At 41.0% G+C, this 21415-nt stretch overlaps 1 pseudogene across 1 annotated transcript; it reads left to right on the forward strand.

The window, feature by feature from the left end:
* Positions 1-2156: 2156 nt before the first annotated feature.
* LOC309601756 (betaine--homocysteine S-methyltransferase 1-like) lies at positions 2157-20122 on the forward strand (annotated as a pseudogene). Its single transcript has 8 exons — positions 2157-2195; positions 6234-6366; positions 11159-11277; positions 13273-13464; positions 14062-14208; positions 15700-15882; positions 19413-19641; positions 19922-20122. The product of its transcript is annotated as a betaine--homocysteine S-methyltransferase 1-like (transcript).
* The last annotated feature ends 1293 nt before the right edge of the window (positions 20123-21415 follow it).

A 21415-nucleotide genomic window follows, 5' to 3' on the forward strand; every position in this document is an offset into this window, starting at 1 on the left:
AAGCCAGCATAAACCAGGACTGCTGCCATAGGCAGCCCCATTCTCACTGTCTTGTCTGATCCTCCTCTCTACTGCCCCTCCCACAGACAGCAAGCCAGATCAGGAAATTTATCCAAATTTTAAAAAGCCATGTTTTTGGATGTAAGACAAGGTAGGACCTCTTAGTACAGCAGCAGTACAAACTACTGTGAAACCACAGTATCATCTTTCCCTTCAGGACACTTAATCGATACTCAATTTTTATCTCCCCCTCCTTGTACATTTGCTTTTGCAACGCCTCTGGCAAAAGGCTGTCTAACGTGTAACTAGTCTTCCACCCATCCTCCATTCAGAAATCAAAGCTATTAGTTGCATGTATTATGAATGAAGATCTTTTAAAATAATATGACATGTTAAATGCAAATGCAGGAGGAATATGCACCATGCGGCAACGAATGAAAAGGAAAATAAATGGGAGCACTGGACACCACAGGTTTTCTGTATTTGACCCATACACACTTCTACGTGTTCTTTTTTGAGATTACATATTCATTTTTGCAAGTTAACAGTAACCTGTTTACTAGCCAGATGCGAGACACTTACCCCAGCTCCTCTATCAAATTTTATGAGGATAGTTAATCAAGGTCAAGCGTGGTTTTCTCATGCTTCTTTTATGCTTTGAATTTGAGACTTCCTCACATGACTTTCCCTTCGGCTGGGGCTGCACGGCTAGAAGGCGCGTCCCCTGGGTGGTGGATAGGGGATCCCTCTCTGGAGGGTGCACCGGATAAAATTGAAGAAGGTGCCGCGAACCAGCGCAGCCTAAGGGAAGGCCACCCTGACAGAAAAACCACTGGCCCTCCAAGTCATGGGGGTTGGGCAGGAGGCCAACTACCTCCTCCCGGAAGAAGAAGAAAAAAAAAAAAAAAAAAAAAAAAGCTGCAGAAACGACGAGCATCAACTCGGAGATGGAGAAAATCAGTAATGAAGTGAGGAGGAGGAGATGGAACTGGATCGGTCGTGTCTTGAGGAAAAAACCAACAGAAGACTGCGCTGTGGCCCTTGGGACTCCAGAGCACGCAGCCGCAGACCGATCGAAGTGGAAGAACGATGTTCGCGCCTTGTGTGCCTCCTGGCACTGAGAGAATTCAGATCAGATCAGATCACATGACTTTCAGCTCTTTTCAAACGTTTTCTTTCAAACGCAGGAGCCTGGTAAGAATCCGGGGAGCACCTTTCCTGTGAACTACGCGGTTCACCCAGATGTTTGCTCGTGCCAGGTAAAATAGGTCATTTTGTGCTCATCGCTATGGCCCAGAACACAACAGGAGGGATCTCTCTATACCAGGTCAGCTACTTACCCCGGGCTGAGTCTGGTCTTTGACAGAGAAATGCGAGGCACGGGGGGAGGGGGGGGTGGGAAATGCACCTCCTGCCCACAAGGAGAGGCCTTCGCGGCCCGGTGACCCTGACCGGCACCTGGTGGAGCACTGCAGGCCGGCAGAAGGAGCTGTATTCCCCTTACCTTCCCCCCCCCGCCCCCCGCCAGATAGCTTTACACTTCTGGGGCCGCGCCCTGGGGCAGCACCGCCCGCGCGGAGGCCACGCGCTGAGAGCCGTGACCGTTAACAGCTCCTCTGCCAGCGCCTCCCCACCGCATCCCGCCCGGAGCTCCTCACCGCCCCCGCGCCCAGCCCGGCCCGGCCCGCGCGTGCCCGCGCCGCCGCCGAGGGGCCGCAGGGCAGCCGCGGCGGCGGCGGGGGGGGGTCGGGCCGGCCGCCGCGGCGGGAGGTCGCAGCCGTCGCAGGGCTCTCCGCAGCACCGCGCTCATCCCGCGCGCAGCCCGCCCGCAGCAGGGATGGAGAGCGCTGGCCAGCCCCTTGGCCGAGGGGGCAGCCCGGAGGAGCTACCGGGCGCCTCCCGATCCCCACCCCCAGTGCTCGTCCCCGAGCCAGGCGGGGGCGGTGGCGGGAGGGGGCGGGTCAGTCCCGGGCCGTGCCAGGGCGCCCCGCGGAGGCAGGGGCCGGGCCGGCCGGGGGTGTCGCTCGCAGCGCTGCTCACCGCGGCCCGCCTCCTCCCCGCGTTATAAAAGTGCGGGCTGAGCGCTCGGGTTATCTTCTGCTTCGTGCCGAGTCGTCTGGGTAGTCTCAGGTAGCCAGCGTCCTTTGGCGAGGAAAATGCTGCCGATCAGGAAGACCACGAAACAGGGCAAAAGGATAATTCCCCCACCTCCCTCCCCTGCTCGGCCCCGGTCCCCTGCTCTCGGCGGGCCCGTTCCCCTGTCCGGCGTGGGGGCAGCGGCGGGCGCTGGGAGGGGTGCCCCTGCCGCGGTGCGGGCGCTGCCCTAGCGGGACCACGCGGTAGGGCAGAGGCAGCCTCGCGCCGGTGCTGCGAGGCGCGCAGGCGGGGAGCGGCGGGAGCTTCCCAGCGGCACAGGGCAGAGCTCGACTCTGGGTCGGGCTGGGGCTCCGCTGTACCCGGCCGCCTCTCCCGCCCCCTCGGGGTCCTGCCCGGAGGCTTTCCTGGGGAGCTGCTGCAAAACTGGCACAACCCGCAAACCGCACTTAACCTCCAAGTAAGGTACTCGGTATTTCTGCGGGTAAGGGCATATTGTGAAAAGCTAAAGTAAAGACGTAATAATAACTATACCTATTCAGCATCAAACCATTAAAGACATTTGGACACTGTTATGAGATAGATAGATTAGATTCAACTTAATGCTGTAACAGCTCACAGAATCTTGATTTCTCTCAACACATAGATTGAAGCCACCAAAGTTCAAAACCATTTTGCTTAATATTATTTGATATGCAAACTAAGCAGTGCTCACAACACATTAAAATTGTAAATATTGTAAGCATAAACCTTCATTGGATGGGATTCCTGTCTCCAGCGTCCTGACAACTCTAAAAGCCCCAAATTGCTCTTCCCTTTATTTATATGACTGAATACCAACAGTGTTTGTAATAGGAGCGCAGTCTCCAATATATGCATGCCCTTCGCACTCTCATTTAGCTAAAGAAATAAGCCAGTATAAAAGGTTATTCAGGCATCAGCCATTCTGGCCATCAAGATAAACATTTGAGCAATATCTAAATCAGACTCTCTGACATATACCAGTACTGCTACCCTGCAGTGCTGCTTGGGAGGGTCAGTGGAATCATGTATTCTACCTTCTGTTTGGAAGGACAGTATTATTAGTAGGACACTGGACACTTCTTACTCAGAACTGTTTTTATTTGGTTTTATATGTAGCATATAAGTCTAGAGTAAGAGAACAGAAGGATATGGGAAGAAGTCTATGAACTCTATGCCTTTCAGGTAGCTCAGTTATAAAGGAAGGAGGTGAGGAGGTATTTGTTCTGCTGCTTATTTTTTGGCACATGCCACCTAACTTCAGACACCTAGCAGAAGGCAATTGCCCTAGGTTCTCCTACAGGCAATGGACAGAGATAAGCCTTTCTTGAGGGCTCACTTAAGATCTGAATAGTTATTTTGAGATGCTTTTTTTCTCTCCACCGATGGAAAGATAGGATATAGGTAGACCAAGCAGGCTTTTCACTTATATGGTTCGGTTACATTCTTAAAGTTGGTTGGGGGAATATCTTCATACAGTCATTTGCACTCCTTCCGTGGATAGATGTATGGACTGTGGTGCAACTTTGTTCATGGTAGCAAAAGTGAAGCAGTGAAAAGATGGCTCAAAAAAGCCCTGGTTAGCTTTTTACAGATACTATTTCTTGTTATTTAATACCAGATCTGTGTACTACTGGATCACTTGACAGTACAATTTTGATCTGGATTGGGCATGAGCACACAGTTGTAGTTCTCTGGGGCAGAACAAAACAATGTTGATGCTGAACTCATGCTAGCTATATGCTGTTTGAACCAATGGTATTTTATCCAGTATAGATAAAGTAAAAATGGTGTGAAGAGATGATATCAGACCTATAATAAAGTCCGCAAAAAAGTTATTTCCATTTTGAGCCAATCTGAACTGACAAAGTAAGTTTAAGCACTTTGTGCTTTATAGTTATGTCACCTGCTATTAGATGCCCTGATGCTAGGTTTAATATATCACAATATATTATATATTAAGATACCACAATCTATTCAGTCATGGCTTATGTTGCTTCTGTGTGTCAAAAGTGAAGATTATTTTAAAGTGCAGTTTAAAAAAGCTAGAACTGTGAAGGGAAACTGCTGTTAAATCCTAGAAGGGACTTAAAAAAAAAAACCTGTTGATTGTAGTGCATTTAAATATATCTATATATTGTGTCAACATGTATCTATTGTAATGTAATCTTCAGTTAACAAGCAACAACTGAGGTTGCTTATACATTTAAGATTTTTTTTTTTTGTTTTCCCCTCTGCACTCCTGTTCTCTGCATATTAAACTTCTGAAGCAGGCTCTGTCTGTAAAAGATTCCTTGGCAGGCAGAGGAAGCAGGGACTCAACCAGTGATCCCTTGGGTGCCTTTCTCTGGCCCCATTTGAGGCATTCTGTTACAACTGCAAATTAGTTAATTGCAAACACAATCTTTACAAAGCCTCCTGACATTTACACTTACAACAGAATTGCCCTAATAGACAGGCACGACTTGTAGACTTATTGAAAATTACTGAGTTTTGGAGACTGAGTATTGTAGATTGAGTTTTGCCCTGGTCCTGCTGAAATAAAGATAAAAGCTTGCACTTTTTCTTAACGTTGTAAAGTTAATTACGTCAATATTTTGGAAAGTCCAGAATGTGCAATGGAATGTGATGCAGACATCTGCAAGCCAACACTTGGCCTAGCTCATATATCTGCACAGCAACACTGTGCAGAGAAGCCCCATCACCTTGCTGCTATGTCAGTGCCTGGGCCAAAAACGCCGACCCTCTCAGCCAGGCTTTGTGGCCTCCAAGTAGCCTTACACTGCTATGCTTGGTACTGGAACTGGCATAGTTGGCACAGTGCACCTTCTTGTTGGAAAGGCATACTCTCATGCTGCCTAAAGGGCAGTGCTGAGATGTTATAAGTGTTTTTCTTTCCTGGATGTATGGTGTGAGATAATTGAATGAATGAAGGAGAAATTATCAAGAAAGATAATCTACTAAAGGTTGGAGGCTAATTGTTAAAAAACCCTTCCTCTCAACACAAAAAAACACACTCAACTCTATGTCCGCAAGGTGCTTTTTTTTCCCCTACTCCCTCAAATTTCATCTACTGAAACGCTAGTAGGCCATCAGGAAAAGATAACTATGGACAGCAATTTCAGTCTTACCTTTGATTTTTTAAAATCTTTTTCTGTACCCACTACCTTTGTTAATGTAATGGGTCTGCATTAATCCACTTTTTAAAGTCAAATAGAATTATGTTTGTAATCTACTGGCAGAATTTAGTACTATTTAGTATAACAGCAAGGTACTTTTTTGAAAATTTGAACAATCCAATGAAGCAATGAAAGGAATACAAAAAATAATATGTATTAGGTGCAATCAATATATTTTGTATTCATGTTTTTCATTTTACAAAAAAAAATAATTACCACTTTCCTTGTGTTAGTGTAGAGTTCAAGGCAGAAGCAAGGTTAATCACAGGGTGCTGTAAGGTTTGTAATTTGGCATCTTAAAACATTTCTGGGCTGTGCAAAAGAAGCAGGATTTTCTTTCATTTTGTAAGTCTAGGTAAGGAAACCCAGGCCAGTGAAAAGTCTGTCAGAAAATGGAGGCCAGCATTCTGAGATGTGTCTTATTTGCTAGGAAAATGTTACATGCTTACTTTTTTTGATGCTTGTTGTGCCATCTTGTGTCACAAGCTACTTGTGCTGAGGCTCTGTCATGATGGCATTTGTAGCTAAAGAGCAAATGAGCTAATGAAGAGGTCAGTGATACTAGTGTTTCATTTTAAAAAGTTTCACATATATTTTACAGGAGAATTTGAGACTGTGTTTTACTTTCATAGGAATGGAATTAGACCATTGACTTCTAGTTCTGGGGACTATATCTCTGGAATACAATAAACTGAATAATTAAAAGTCTTATGTAATATATATGCATATATTAACGCCTTATGTTGTAAAACAGATCACCTACTATTCTTTAAAGAGAATTTCAAGAAGGAAATGGATTACTTCTTATTATTATGGCAAAGATGTTTCTGGTAGCCCACAAATAATTATATCTGCTTTGCAAATACAGGAAATGTCAACAAAGGAAGCCCACAAAACTGAAGAACTGTAATTATTAACCTTTCTTCCTGCTTTCTGCAGGGTATTCTAGAGCGTTTAGATGCTGGAGAATTTGTGATTGGAGATGGAGGATTCGTCTTTGCTCTTGAAAAGAGGGGGTATGTAAAAGCTAGGCCTTGGACTCCCGAAGCAACGGTAGAACACCCAGAAGCAGGTCAGTTTTACTGGGAAATGGTGATTCTATAGTGAAGGTAAACATGGTTGGATAAATAATAAATATATAGGAACTTGTAGTGGGTTGCTTGACAATGTAGAATTACACACTGTTAAGAATAGTCTAAGAATCTATAGACCCCCTAATCATCGTACCCCTTATTCTTGCTCTAACACTGGTCAAAAGCAGTTGGTTGGGAAAGAATATGAGTAGTGCAAACATACAGTGATACCTCTCCAGAATGCTTTCCCAGTCTTCAGTAATTTGTAACCCAGGGACTTTTTGACACAGATATGGTATCTTTGTATTTAATAACATTCAGTGATTTCTCTCTCATGGACATGTCCAGTCTGTCCTTGAGCTGATATCAAGTTTATCCTTCACAACATCTTGTGACAAAAAATTCTGCAGTTAACTATCTGTTTTGTTGTGTTCTGACCATTATAAATGAATACAGTTTGTTTATTAATTCCTTCAGGAAAACGGCAGCTTTTAATAAACAATGGAATGGAAGAGGAGTATTTAATGTATCTGGCTCCACTGTGAAATGAGGATTGATAAACCTCATAAGAACCTAAGAATTGCAATAAAATTGCATCAGTTGCTGTGCCAAGGGTGTTAACTCAACTTCTGCCTATCCCATTTAATGGAGTGACTGTCTACAGTGGAGGGGGGCAAAATGAGCAATCATTCTATGCCTTACAGCATAAAGATTATAGTGTTTAGCATAAATAGTGCAAAAGCAGGTGCTATTATCTATTTATGTATGCTTCATTACAATAAAGCATTTGCCCTAGTAATATCATGTGCAGTTAATCCCACAAGCTAATTCAGAATGTCCTGGGAAAAAAATTTTCTTTGTTCTGTCTTAAGTGTATGTCCTTCCAAATTAGTCTTTTTCCTCTATAAAGGGGGAAGAAGGAAGAAGAGGAGAAGGAGAAATAGAGATCTTAGCCCTCTCTATTACATTGCTTTGTACACCTTACCTATTTTTTCCCCTAATCCTTCTCAGCCTTCAAGTGTTACTTTGTGTAGCATGCCTAACTTAGGGTCATGGACAGCCTTAGATAATGCAGTGCTCCAGCAAAGGTTTAAAGGGTGATGACCTAATTTGTTGAACCTCATCTCCCAAAAATACATCCTATCACCTCTCTCTTTCTCTCCACCTGTACCTTTTTCTGCCCCTGCGCATTCCATCTTACAAATCGTAGCGCTTATACCATGCTCTTTGTTTCCCCTTTGCTTATTTCTTTTGTACCACAAAAGTCTTTGACCCTCTCCACATGCCTTCTCAGGAAGTGTAGGTCTCGGTCCATGGGGAATGCAAGACATTACCTTACATAGAGGCAGTTGCAGATGGCTTAAATAGGCTAAATTGGCACACAGATTTGTTTTAAACAAGTGATCAGTAGTCATAGGTTAGCCCCCTACTGATTTGCTAGAACATATTGCTCATGTCTGTAACATAACACTTTTATAAGCCCTTTGTAGGCTATTTATAAATACACCCTTAACTGGAAATGTGTTCATTTCTTTCAGTGCAGTGTGCTGCCTCCCCTCTGTTATTGCTCTTTGCTCCTGCATGCTCAAGGGTCATGTTATTTTGAAAGCAGGTGTAAAGAACAGAAGGACCAACTGTCTGAGCCAGCTGGTGTAAAAAACCATACAACTACCGGCCCTTCTTGTCTTTGTAAGGAATGAGGGAGGTTCTGAGATTGCAGCAAGGAATGATGGAGGGGAAAAAAAAAAAAAAGAAAGAAGAAAAAAAAAAAAGTGAGTTGAAGGCCATTATCTCCGTTACAAGGGAGGAGAAGTTTTGCCAGACTGACAAGTTTAGAAATGAGATCTAAATATTTCTTCTGAGCCAGATCAGGTATCTGAGCTACTGCTCTGTACTGAGCAATATGCATATGCACTTACTGCCCCCATCTGCTGTTAGCTTAAGTCTGTGTCTTTTGTGAAATGTCCAACTCATGGTAGATTGAAATGAAAACTCAGTGTTGTATGTCTGACTCCTAAAATGCATCAAATTTAATAATTGTTTAGCCTCATATGTGGCTGTTACCTCATTTCTCAAATAGTGGAAGAAAACATAGCTTCAGTAACATGCTAGAAGTCACACAAGAAGTAAATTAGAGTGGTTTGGGTTTTTGATAGCATCATGCAGACTACTGTGGGCTTGATAATACTAAGTGTATTCTAGTGGTAAAAATGATTTGCCTGGGATTGAATGAGATTCAGGCTGATACTTTACTTATAATGCTATTCTTTCCCTCCAAATGCAGACCCATTCAAGAGTCTGCTGTTCACATACCTGATAGTTTGGGATATAAAGTTCCTTATTCATACGTGTTAGATTATGTTTCATTTGCCTACCAATGTCTCCATCCTTATTCACACAAATCCCAAACATTCTTCTAGGAATGCAGGAACCATATTTAAAGAGCACTAACCATGGGGGTAAATAAATCTAGTTTATTATGGAAATGTCATAAAGCATTTGTGAAAATATTTGTAGATTATTTTTTCCTTTTCACATTTCCTGACTAGTGTTCATCAATGATTTTTCATGGGGGCGAATAGAAAAACAAACTACAGAACACTAGAAACATACAGAGACAGTCCTTTTAGTTGGGCTCAGTAGCCTGTTTTAATGATGTAGGAAAAAGAATACTCTCTGCACTAGGAATGTTTTGACTGTGTAAAGGCTGTAAAACTGAAATTTGATCCCGATAGTTCAGGCAAATTCCAGGGACTCTTTGAATTGTAGCTCTGCTAGAATCTATGTTCCTGGATAGTTCTTTGTGACTGCTGTGTTAAATCACAGTGTGGTTACCCAAGGCTGTAATTAGAAATGAAATACTGGTACTAGTAGAGAAAAGCAAGGGACACCACACTGTTCCTTCACTGAAAGCAGATGTGCTGCTGTGTGTGCAGATTGACTCTAGCAACTCAGACTACCGTTTGAGCCTCTCTGGCATAGAATGCTGTGTTTGTTGTAGCTGAAGGCAGTAATTTTATTCTCGTGACACATTAACATGTTTCCCTAATGACACAGATTGTCTGTAGACAATGAGGTATGATGAACCAAGACTTCAGGAAAGCTTTTCCAAACATCTGCCATAGAAACTGCAGTGTTCTCATGTCTCTATACAATATCTAGGGAATAAATTATTCCTGTATTTGCTATAAGCTGTTGAGCGTTTTAACTCTGTTTTACATGATAAGTAGTGTTCTAGAAATTATTATAATTATTGTTTTGTGGGTTGTTGTGGTTTAGCCCCAGCCACCAACTAAGAACCACACAGCTGCTCGCTCCCTCCCTTCTCCCTGATGGGGTGGGGGAGAGAATCGGAAGAGTGGAAGTGAGAAAACTCATGGGTTGAGATAAGAACAGTTTAATAACTGAAATAAAATAGTAGTAATAATAATATTATTATTAAAGCAAGTAATGCATGATGCAACTGCTCACCACCCACTGACCCATGCCCAGCCAGTCCCCGAGCAGCGATCCCTGCCCCCCGGCCAACTCTCCCCAGTTTATATACTGAGCATGACATCATATGGTACGGAATAGCCCTTTGGCCAGTGTGGGTCAGCTGTCCTGGCTGTGCCCCCTCCCAGCTTCTTGTGCACCTGGCAGAGCATGGGAAGCTGAAAAGTCCTTGACTAGTGTAAGCCCTACTTAGCAGCAACTAAAACATCAGTGTGTTATCAACATTATTCTCATCCTAAATCCAAAACACAGCACTGTGCCAGCTACTAGGAAGAAAATTAGCTCTATCCCAGCTGAAACCAGGACAGTATCCACCCCTTATTCTATACCATCTATGTCATGCCCAGGTCCTATCCTTTCCAATACATTCCAATTAATCACCACCACTTTTCCAGTCTTTTGATATGTACACACAGATATCATTCCCTTAGTCCATGGGCCATCCCTCTAAAATGTCCGTTGAGTTCATTCGGTCCATGACTTTGGGCTTCATCTCTCATAACAGTCCTATAGGGCAGGAGAGATGGTGTGTGGTGTTGGGTTGTTGCATGCTGAAGCCAGTTATGGTTCTATCACCGCTGCACTTTGCTCGGTTCCATCAAAGTTCATTCTTCATTAATCTGGGTGATTCTTACTGTGATTCTGTTGATATAGCATATAGCCACCATAGAAGTGATGACATACAGTATTATATAGCAATTAACATCATACCATTCAGTTCATTGGCTATTTTCACCCAAAATCAAATCCCCTTGAGGTACACATTGCAGTGCATGTTTCGCATTCATGGATAACCTGTGCAATAGCGTCCATGGTCAGGTCCAGCCCTCGATCGCGAGCCCATTTGTCTGTTGCATCTCTTCCTTGATGGCCTGAGGTGTCATGGGCCCACCGAGCTATAAACAATCCACCCTCATGTTGCCAGTCCAGATCCACCTGAGCCACTTCAATCTTAGCAGCCCGATCCACCTGCTGGTTGTTTTGATGTTCTTCAGTGGCCCGACTCTTGGGTACGTGAGCATCTGAATCTACTGATGAACTAAATATAGAAATCTTCAGTCATTCTTAGCAGAGAATAACTAAGAAGGAAGTTTTCTACCTAATGTTCTAAGAGTGGGAAGAAAGGAATTCTACACAGACTGGGGTACTGCTTCTACTCCCTCATAATGGCTCTTCTAGTAAACACAGTATCACTTCTTTTACAGTAACATTAATTCAATAAACATTTAGTTTTGGGATAATAATAGTAATAACTGTACCAAACATCTCTTCTTTGTCTCTTTTAATTCTTTGCAGTTTGTCAGCTTCACCGGGAATTCCTCAGAGCTGGATCCAATGTTCTGCAGGCATTCACATTTTATGCCAGTGAGGACAAACTAGAGAACAGGGGCAATTATGTAGCTGAGGAAATAAGTGTGAGTAAAATACTATTTTGATGGAGATATGAAATAAGTGTATTCATTTCAAAAGGTTTAATAGAAAGAATTATCAAGTATTTTCACAGTTTGTCATAACAGTTTTGGTTATATTTGAGGACCAAAGAATGAGATGGTGCAATTTCAGAATTTGGAATAGTAAGAAAGACAAGGTTAAAGGGGAAAGAAAAAAAAAAAAATAACAAAATGGGGCAAAGATGAAGAGAGGAAAAAGGATGCCCACATCTTATTTTTCCCATCTGAGGAGATAGTTTACTGGAGTTTTCATACAAAGTATAGGGAGGACTAAATGCACAGAGAGCAAAATCAATTGTAAAAAAAGAAATGCTTTAGCATCCAGAGAAACAAATCAACTGCAAAAATGGTGAAGAATCCTGGAGAATAATGACTTGCTAATAAGAACTGAATGTTTTTTTAGGACCATGTCTTCAATAAAATATCAACTAAAAAATCCAAGGTATACACTGTGGTCAGTATTCCCCTTCTCATGTGTAAGGGTAATCTGGTACAGTAACAGAAGTACTGTGTTGGTGTTTTCTTACCCCCTACACAGAGGAGTTGTAGGATGTTGGGTGCCTTCACTAGATGCAGGCCCCATCTCCACTGGGACTTCTGGCACAAACATTTCTAGATAGTTCCTTTGAGACTAGAAGATTTGTCGTTGGGTGTTTTCTCTGATCTTTTCCCCTTTGGTCCTATTGTCTATTATTTCAGCCTCTGGAAAATAGAGAAGATTCTCCAGGGCGCAGAGAGGAAGGAATATATTTATGTGAAGATATCCCAAGTCAGAAACTAGAGCAATCTGGACACTAGGGAAACACTTGAGGCTTAATTAAGAGGTTAAGACATTAAAATGTCATATGACCAAATTTATCTGAAATGCTGTACCTTTACATTCAATAGATGCAACATCGAAATGTCTGAAGTGATATCCCAGAAACATAGTGCCTCTGGAACTAGCCATGCTGCAACGAAAAATGATAAGAGGGGTTGGGAAAGCAACTGGAAACTGGAATGCATTGCAGCAAAACTTTCAAGCTTGATTTGCTGCCAGTTCTAGAAGCAGTTTCCTCCAGGCTCTAACTGGTTTATGGCTCCAGCTCCTGGTGTTCCCAAACACGTACCTGAGCAGAAGTGCAAATGGAAGACACTCTGTCAGCAATAGCCTTAAAAATCATCTGGATGTTTTGAGGCAGCCATGGAAAACTTCAGCTGAGAGAAACCTATGTAGATTCTAAGTAGCCCATGGGCCACAAAGAAACCTGCTCTAATCAGTCCTTGTTATCTATCCCAAATAATGATTCTTTTCCAAAAATCTTTTTTTCCCAGCTTAACCTCTTTCACAAGCTGTTCTAGTCATCCTGGTTTGGGTATACAGGGAATGTGTCTTTCAGTCTAGGTGATTAATTAATCATATATAGTGATAAGTTTCCCTTTGCTATTCTTAAATTGGTAACTTTAACATCAGGTAATTAATGACATCCTTTTAAAAGTGCCTTAAATGACTCTATATCATATCATAGCTTAAATTTTGAAAATTATCAAAATACTAAAATAATACATTAAGAAACAGAATGAAAAATCAATTGAAATTACTACTCTTTTTTTCCATCCACAAAATCTCAGAATAGAAGCAGACACTTAAGTGTAACTAACTAACTTATTTTCTAAGAGGAAAAAAAAATTCTGCTTCACACCAAATATTTGCTTTTTTATAGACTATTTGTGTAAGATGTATTAAAGGTAATATGTTTTTGTATTAGTGTTTGATAATATGATAACTTATAAGTTGCAAGAAATCTGTTTCTTAATGTTTGTTATTTTTTTGAAAAATGCTGATCTTCCTAATCAATATTATAGAAAAATACATTTAAATTATAAATGAATATGAAGAAGTCTTTTGTCCTTTTTGTGCTCTGAAATTACATGCATATCTCTGACCAGGTAAAAATGATGTAATCTATATTCATATAGTGCCAGAAAGTGAATGAAGCTGCTTGTGACATTGCAAGAGAAGTGGCTAATGAAGGTGATGCTTTAGTGGCTGGAGGACTCAGTCAAACACCATCATACTTAAGCTGCAAGGATAAAGCAGAGGTTAAAGCAGCCTTTCGAAAGCAACTAGATGGCTTTATGAAGAAGAATGTTGACTTCCTAATTGCAGAGGTAAATCTGTAAAAAAGTACATGCCTTCAGCTGGCACAGTGTGTTAACTTTAAGATGTCTAGTCTACTTTAGGGAATACAAGTATATATTGCTTCCTTCTTTAAAATTTTCTGTTATACTTTTATTCCAGTAGAATCAGATGTTTTCTAAATGCACAGCAGTATCTGCAAGCGTCCTAGAATAGGACCTTGAACCCTAAATTTCTATCATCTCAGTCAAGTCAAATTCTGTACCAGTACAAAGAGGATAGATTAATGTGATCTTGATTAGTTCCTGTTTCCTCCTGTACTCCGTAAGTAACCAACCCATGGTGACTTTTCTAGATGAAAATAGTTCTTCAGGGATAAATCCCTGATTAACCCCCTGTATGGGATTCTTATTCTGAAACATGAGTATCTTTTTATTTTGGATTTAGTTTTCCTTCTGACTTTTTAAAATCCTTTTTTAACTGTGTGGTCAGTGAACTCAACTGAATTCTGTTAGTGTAAATCAGAAAAGAATCAAGTCATTGTATTGCTGGTGAATTTGGGGTCTGGATTAATGTGTTTATGTTTCATCTCCAAGAAACGAAAGTAGTCCACTTTTAATTTCTTTCAGTATTTTGAACATGTTGAAGAAGCTGTCTGGGCTGTTGAAGTCCTAAAAGAATCTAGGAAGCCAGTTGCAGCTACAATGTGCATTGTCCAGAAGGAGACATGCATGGCGTGCCCCCCGGACAATGTGCTGTCCGACTGGTAAAGGCTGGTAAGAATCTGTTTTAATCTGCACTTTAAAAGTATGGAACAAAGTTAAGTCCTTAATCATTGAGATAAATGGATGTGTATCTCAAGTAGATAGCTTCCCAATTATACTTGATGAAAGTTTTGAGCCTGTGGAAGAGTTTCTATGTGTACTTTACTAGAGCAGTCCTGTAAAAAAAAGTATGAAAATGCAGCTATAAAATCCTTATTAACCAGGATGGTATTGGGAGCAATAGCCACAGGCAGCTGATACTGAGTAGAACAAAATCCTAAAACTATTCAAAGTTGATTACAGACCCAGCCCCAAATTCTGGGCTCAGGATTATGAAACATAAGCAGAATCCAAAGCCGCCTTTGATTCTCTGCTCATGTTTTTAGAAATGTGTGGAGCACAGTTCAAATCCAGGATGAGAGAATAAGAGAATGAAAAAATTAATCTTATTGCCTATCAAATGCTGTGTTTTCTGCAGGACAAAGGGAAGGGCAGAAGGAATTAATCAGGGGCATGATGGACCGACCATACAGGGGTTTTATTATATCTGTTCTGAACTACTCTTTTCCTTTGGAGTTAAGAGTTGAAATCCAAAGGCAGAACCTGTGTTAGGAACCTGTTAGCTATTTGTATATGTGGCTGTACATAATCAGTCTTCACTGATTGAGCACTGATGAGAAAAGCAACTGCATGAGGGTGGGAGATGTGATTCCTCATCAGGAAGGTAAAGAGTGCAACTGAGATGTAAATGGAATGATCAGCCTCAGGAGAGTTGAGGCTGGCTCTAATCCAACTACCTTGTTGTCGTGGTTTAACCTCAGTCGGCAACTAAGCACCACACAGTCACTCGCTCACCCTCCTCCCCTTCCTGGTGGGATGGGGGAGAGAATTGAAAAAAAAAGTAAAACCTGTGGGTTGAGATAAAGACAGTTTAATAGGACAGCAGGAAGAGAAAATCATCATCATCATCATCATCATCATCATCATCATCATCATCATCATCATCATCATGAATATACAAAACAAGTGATGCACAATGCAATTGCTCACCACCTGCTGACCAATGCCCAGCCTGTCCCCGAGCAGCGATCCCTGCCCCCCGGCCAACTCCCCCAGCTTATATACTGAGCATGACGTCATATGGTACGGAATAGCCCTTTGGCCAGTGTGGGTCAGCTGTCCTGGCTGTGCCCCTTCCCAGCTTCTTGTGCACCTGGCAGAGCATGGGAAGCTGAAAAGTCCTTGACTAGTGTAAGCACTACTTAGCAGCAACTAAAACATCAGTGTGTTATCAACATTATTCTCATCCTAAATCCAAAACACAGCACTATGCCAGCTACTAGGAAGGAAATTAGCTCTATCCCAGCTGAAACCAGGACGCTTGTGTTCATAGTGCTGGTGTACAGATGGACTGCTCTGCTTATGGAGTGCTGTGGCTAAGAACTTTCACCTCCCACTTCCTAGGGAGATGTGACTTGAACTTATTTATTTTCCTCCTCCTAGGTGCTTCTATTGTTGGAGTCAACTGCCATTTTGACCCAGATACCTCCCTGGAAACTGTGAGACTGATGAAAGAGGGCTTGCACGCTGCTAAACTGAAAGCTCACCTGATGTCCCAACCACTTGCTTTCCATACACCTGATTGTGGGAAGCAAGGATTTATTGACCTTCCAGAATTTCCCTTTGGTAAGACAAGGGTATCTTTTTTTTTTTTTTTTAATTTATTTACTGTCTGTTCCTTTTTTTCCCCTAGCTTTTAGCAAAGCTGAAACTGCAAGGCATCCTCCTGTACAATAGGATCAGTCTCAATTATCCTGTCTGGCATTCTGCATAGATGGATTGGGTTAAAGATCATCCAGATAATGAGAGTATTTCAGCAGTATCACAGCATGTGACTGAAAGTGAAATTATGATGAAAACAGTTAAAGTGCCACAACCTAAATCAATTAAAAAAAAATGTTGTTTTTTTTTTTCTTGTGCTATAGAACCTTGTTCAGGACAGCTGTAAAATAGTCCAAAGAAATTAACAAGAGCAAATACACTAAAAACAACCCAGACTTTAAATGCCTTTGGACTGGAGCTCCCCAGCATTCTCGGTTGTGACGTCTAGCCCATGAGCCCTATAATGTTTACCTGCATAGGGATTTAATGTATAATGCATATGCGGAGCTGGATCATTAGTATAGGTGCATGATTCTTGCACTCATAATGGTTCAGTCTTGCAAGTGTAACTGTCTAAGATAAGTGAGATTAGAGAGAAAGCAGAAGAGGGAATATGTTCTTTGATGTTGCTTACAAATGGATTAGCAGTTTGGAGATGGATTCATCACTCTTATGCTCAGCAGAAATTCTACCCAAAAGACCGAAAGATTCAGCCACTTTATGTGTATATAAGGCTTGTGTATTTAGGGCTTATTCCCACCTGGGATGTAGAAGGTCACATCCTCTTAAGATAAGAGGAAAAAAGCAGCCTAAACATTTTAAAATTGATTAGAAAAATGCCTTCATTTTCAGATATCATACATTCTTCTTTTCAAGATCAGCCTATAAAATAAGGTATTAAAACAACTGAAACTTGAATTTTTAGGAAAAAAAAAAAAAGATATGGATGTGATTTTCAGGAAGATATTTTATTTTAAAAGTCCTCTCTACGTAAATGAAGGAAAAAGAATAAAGCATGAGCCTGAGGCATTCATTAGATAATAACAACATGTCTGGGTTCTGAAAATACTCTGGGATGTTTAAAAGTGTCAGGAACTCATTTATCCTATTCATTCCTTCGTATAACTCCTCTGATTGCAAGCAAAAATGATAGAACAGATGCAGTAAGTAATCAAGTTAATTGAAGGATTCACTCTTTGGTTTGTTATGGTTCTTGGTTTGTATGTTATAAGCAAACTGTATGAGATGTCAGTTTTCAGAAATTTCATGAGTCAATTGGAGAAGCCTGGTTCTGTGAATGTTTGCACTACCCAGAAGGAGCAACTGATCACTTGATGGCAGAGAAGTAGTTTGGTAAATCATTGTTAAACTGACCCAGTTGACTCTGCTTTTTGTGGAAGGCAATATGCACAAAGAGGCATTTAGGTATTTGAAGTGTACATAACCTCTGTACAGGCCAACAAGATCTCAGTTTCTAGAAAAGCATTGGCTATGTTGTATTGGCAAACTCCAGCATCTAGATACCAGCAGTATTTATTTATCTTTAGAACTTTTTCCAGTTTTCTGTGTTTTCCCTTCTGTGTTACTGCAATTGCTCTCAAATGTCACCAGTTAAGCAAGGACAATGTTTTAGACAGAAAAGTCCTGGTCAGTCAAAGCATACCCAGTTATCTCAAGAGTAGACGTACAGAGGGGCTAAATCTAGGCGCACATTACAATCTTCTCATCAGAAGTTGATGAAAATTTCAATATCTTTTTACTGTAAATGATAACATAAACTGTTAAGCTAGAGATATTTAATTCTGAATAAAGCCAAGAAAAATACTGTACATTGACAGGCACGGAAAATAGAATGTTAGTCATTTTTGGGAGGGGGGAAGAAAACCCCACAAAACGTGATCTATGTGGCAACTTCTTTTCGTAGCATACTGCTTGTTTTCAATCACCATGTTTCACCATGTGTGGCCAGTTCTTATGGCGGAGTCTATCCATGTTTCTTCAGAGCTGTTAGGTTGGTGCTGTCCTTATGCTCCTGAAACACAAGGACTGATTGTGACAGGGTGGGTGACGGAGAAGACAGGGAAACACCCTATACTGTTCTCCTGGAGTTTAGTTGCTTATACGGGTATAAATTGAGTGCAAGATGCTGCATTCTTACTGTTGATCGTTTTGTATCAATTTTGCATTAGCTTTTTAATGATATATGAGAGACAAGGAAATCATGAATTGATGCTTCTGATGCTTTCTCTCACATCTGCAGGACTGTACACAAACTTTTATTTAAACAGCTTTCTAAGATAGCTTAATCTGGTTTTCCTTCTGATATTAGACCATCTATTTTTCCGTTGTCCAGTCTTTCCCTCTGAGACCAATAATTTTCTGTTTAAGACCATTTCATTTTTTTCCCTTCTGTTTTTTATTTTCTGACTCTGTCTCTTTAACTACTCACTGGACTTTGAGCAGATCTGCTTTGCATCACCTTCTTGCATATTAGGCATTTCTGGGACAGGATGTAGGAAGAAGAATCCTACTTCTGCTGTGGTGCTGGAACCTTACTACCTCACCACGGCTTCTTTGCCTAGAGGAATGTTCAGTGCCCAGACATCATGCTGCACTCTCCTCATAACCAAGCTGATTCATCTCCTGCAGATGTGCATAAAGAAGTGGGAGGATTTTTATTCCTTTATTCCTGTATTTTTATTCCTTCAAGTTTCTTCTCCAGTCCCTGGTCTTTTCTTTCCAGTTCTGCAACTCCTGTGCCTCCTTCCCTTTCAGGTGTGCTTTTCCTTGTTCTTCTCACTTTCTGTTCCTTTCCTTCCACACGTCTTTCCTCTCAGCTCTGGCGTCCCTCCGCTCTGCTTACCACAACCTGCAACACGAAGAGGGGTTCAAAAGAAAGGTTGCATCTTAGCCATCCTAAGTCATCTACACACAGAACTTTCCACAAGGAAGTGGCTTGAGGCAGCAAACTGCTTATGGATGGGCTTATAACTAAGTAAGGGATGGGCTAAGAAATAGCTACAGATCCCAGCTGTCAGCGAAACAACTGCCTGCCATTAGCTGGTCATGGAAAAAAGTGTAGTAAGCATTCCTGAGGAATAACAAGCAGGCTTATTCCTGTTGCAGGTAGGCTGATGATACCTTCTCCTTTCACAGATTAGAGTACTGTAATCAGATTTCCCAGATATTGATTGTTCATTAAGAACTCTTTGGACTTGTGGGCATAACATTGAAAGTGCTCCAGTACTTCAGCTAAGAACTCTGGCAGAATGGCAAGCATGTGACTTAGGGCTTGATCAGTCTCAGAAGATATTAGGTGCTGTTTTTCAAAGCCAAAGCAGCTTACAACAAGCATAGCTCAGCAAAGCATAACAGAATCTAAAAGCTAGACTCCTGAAAGTTTGCATTATTAATTCTAGCTCAGACAGCTCAAACATCTACATCTACAACCAGTTTTGCAAATAGTGTGCAAGTGTCTCAATAATGTGATTTCTTACAAAAAAATGCGGTGAACTGGAGCATGGTGAAAATTTAAGATATGAATGTCTTTGCAGGTCTGGAGCCAAGAATTGTAACTAGATGGGATGTTCAAAAATATGCAAGAAAGGCCTATGATTTAGGAATTCATTTCATTGGAGGCTGCTGTGGATTTGAGCCATATCACATCCGAGCAATAGCTGAGGAGCTGGCTCCTGAAAGAGGATTTTTGCGAGAAGCTTCTGAGAAACATGGCAGCTGGGGCAATAACCTGAGCATGCATACCAAACCCTGGGTCAGAGCAAGGTATGTATATCTGAACTGGAAAGCACACCAGCACCCTCCTTATAAAGGCTTACATTGGTCCATGCAGCAGACTAGCTTAACCAATATGGAGGTCTAAATATAACCGTAAACATTCTGTGTTAATAATTTTGAAGAATTAAATTTGATCTGGGAGCAGTAAAAGGGGCAAAGGGGCAGTAGGAGAGCTACAAAAATTCTCATCCCTCTTCAAAATGAACATTTGGTCTGAATTAATGTGAAAGTAATGAAAGTTTTGTAATATTTCCTTTTCTTTCTTTAGGGCAAGAAGAGAATACTGGGAGAATCTGAGGCCTGCTTCAGGCAGGCCATATTGTCCTTCAGTCTCAAAGCCAGATGGCTGGGGGGGGGGGGGGTAACCAAAGGAACCAGAGAGCTGATGCAACAGAAAGAAGCAACAAGTGAACAACAGCTGAAAGAGCTCTTTCGGAAACAGTTGTTCCAATCCACTGCAGTTGTCTAAATGTTAGAATGATTTATCTACAGACCATCTCATGCTTCACAAGAAAAATCTGTGAAGATGAGTGCCCCGTTGATTTATCAGTTAACATCTAATGAAAGAGACAAAATGCAAAAATAATGTGATTACAGATTAATATGTCAAACTGATAATAAAATCTTTCTCTGGACGAATAGTTTAGAGAAGACACAGTCAGAAGGAGTTTTGGATTCTCATAACAACTGAGCTTCTTGTTAGCTAGGTGCCATCAACTGGGTAGACACAGAAATACGTGGAAAGTAATAATTGACTCAACTCACCTGTGAAAAGAGAAAAAGCCATCTATAAATACAGTATCCATGGACTTCCACTCCTGAGTCTGTTTTCAGTTTGGGATTATGTAGGAATTTCCTCAGGATTTGTTGAAGGCTACTTCAGGGACACACAAGCTGCCAATGCTTCAGACACACAGTTATCTGTAGCCACTTTCTTGACTTCAAGAGAATAAAAGTAAACTAGAAAAATGCATCTTATAAATGGAATCAAAAGATAAGGAAAATGAGAATGAGCTCTTGCAGGAATTTCTTACATGCAGGAGAAAGGTTCAGAGAACTTTTAGGAAAGAAAAATGACAGGTAAATAACTCACTGTTTTTGTCTCAGGGTACCATGTACACAAGATTTACTTCTCTGGAGACTAAAACGGTTAAGAGATTATTCTGAAATTTTGAAAAGTCAAATAAATTAAAAGTAATATGATGGAATAGTATTGTATTATCTTCACACCTTAAATCATGAGAGCTCAAACAGAATAACGTATCTCCAGTAAACCACTGTAATTTTCAAATGATCCAGCTGATTTCTGGATATCTCACTTGAAACACTTGGTTATCTCAAAATAGCATTTAAAACTGAAGCTTCCTAAAATATAACTCCTGTATATAAGCGTAGTAAAACATTCCATGATTCTGTTTAAGCTGATTGATTCAGTCTAGAGAAAATTAGCTATAAGAAGAGATGAAAAACCCTGTTAGGAAATAGATTAATCCACCTAAGTTAAGAAAACCCAAGGACATCTGTACGCTGAATTTGTTGAGAAGCGTTTTCTTACAAAGGATATCACTACACTTGGAAACCATAAAGGACACGTTTCCATAGTTAATTTTTGTGAATTACCACACAACTTTCAGATTTCTCTCTAGAATCCCATTCCCACCCATTCTACATTAAAGCCACTACTTTTATGAAAAATATGATTCTTGAAGTTAGAGTGTTGAAAGCTTTTGTTGGGCTACTTTTTATGTATAAGCTTATTTCA

The sequence above is a fragment of the Platalea leucorodia genome, assembly GCF_965183815.1.
Source record: "Platalea leucorodia genome assembly, chromosome: W".
Classification (NCBI taxonomy): domain Eukaryota; kingdom Metazoa; phylum Chordata; class Aves; order Pelecaniformes; family Threskiornithidae; genus Platalea; species Platalea leucorodia.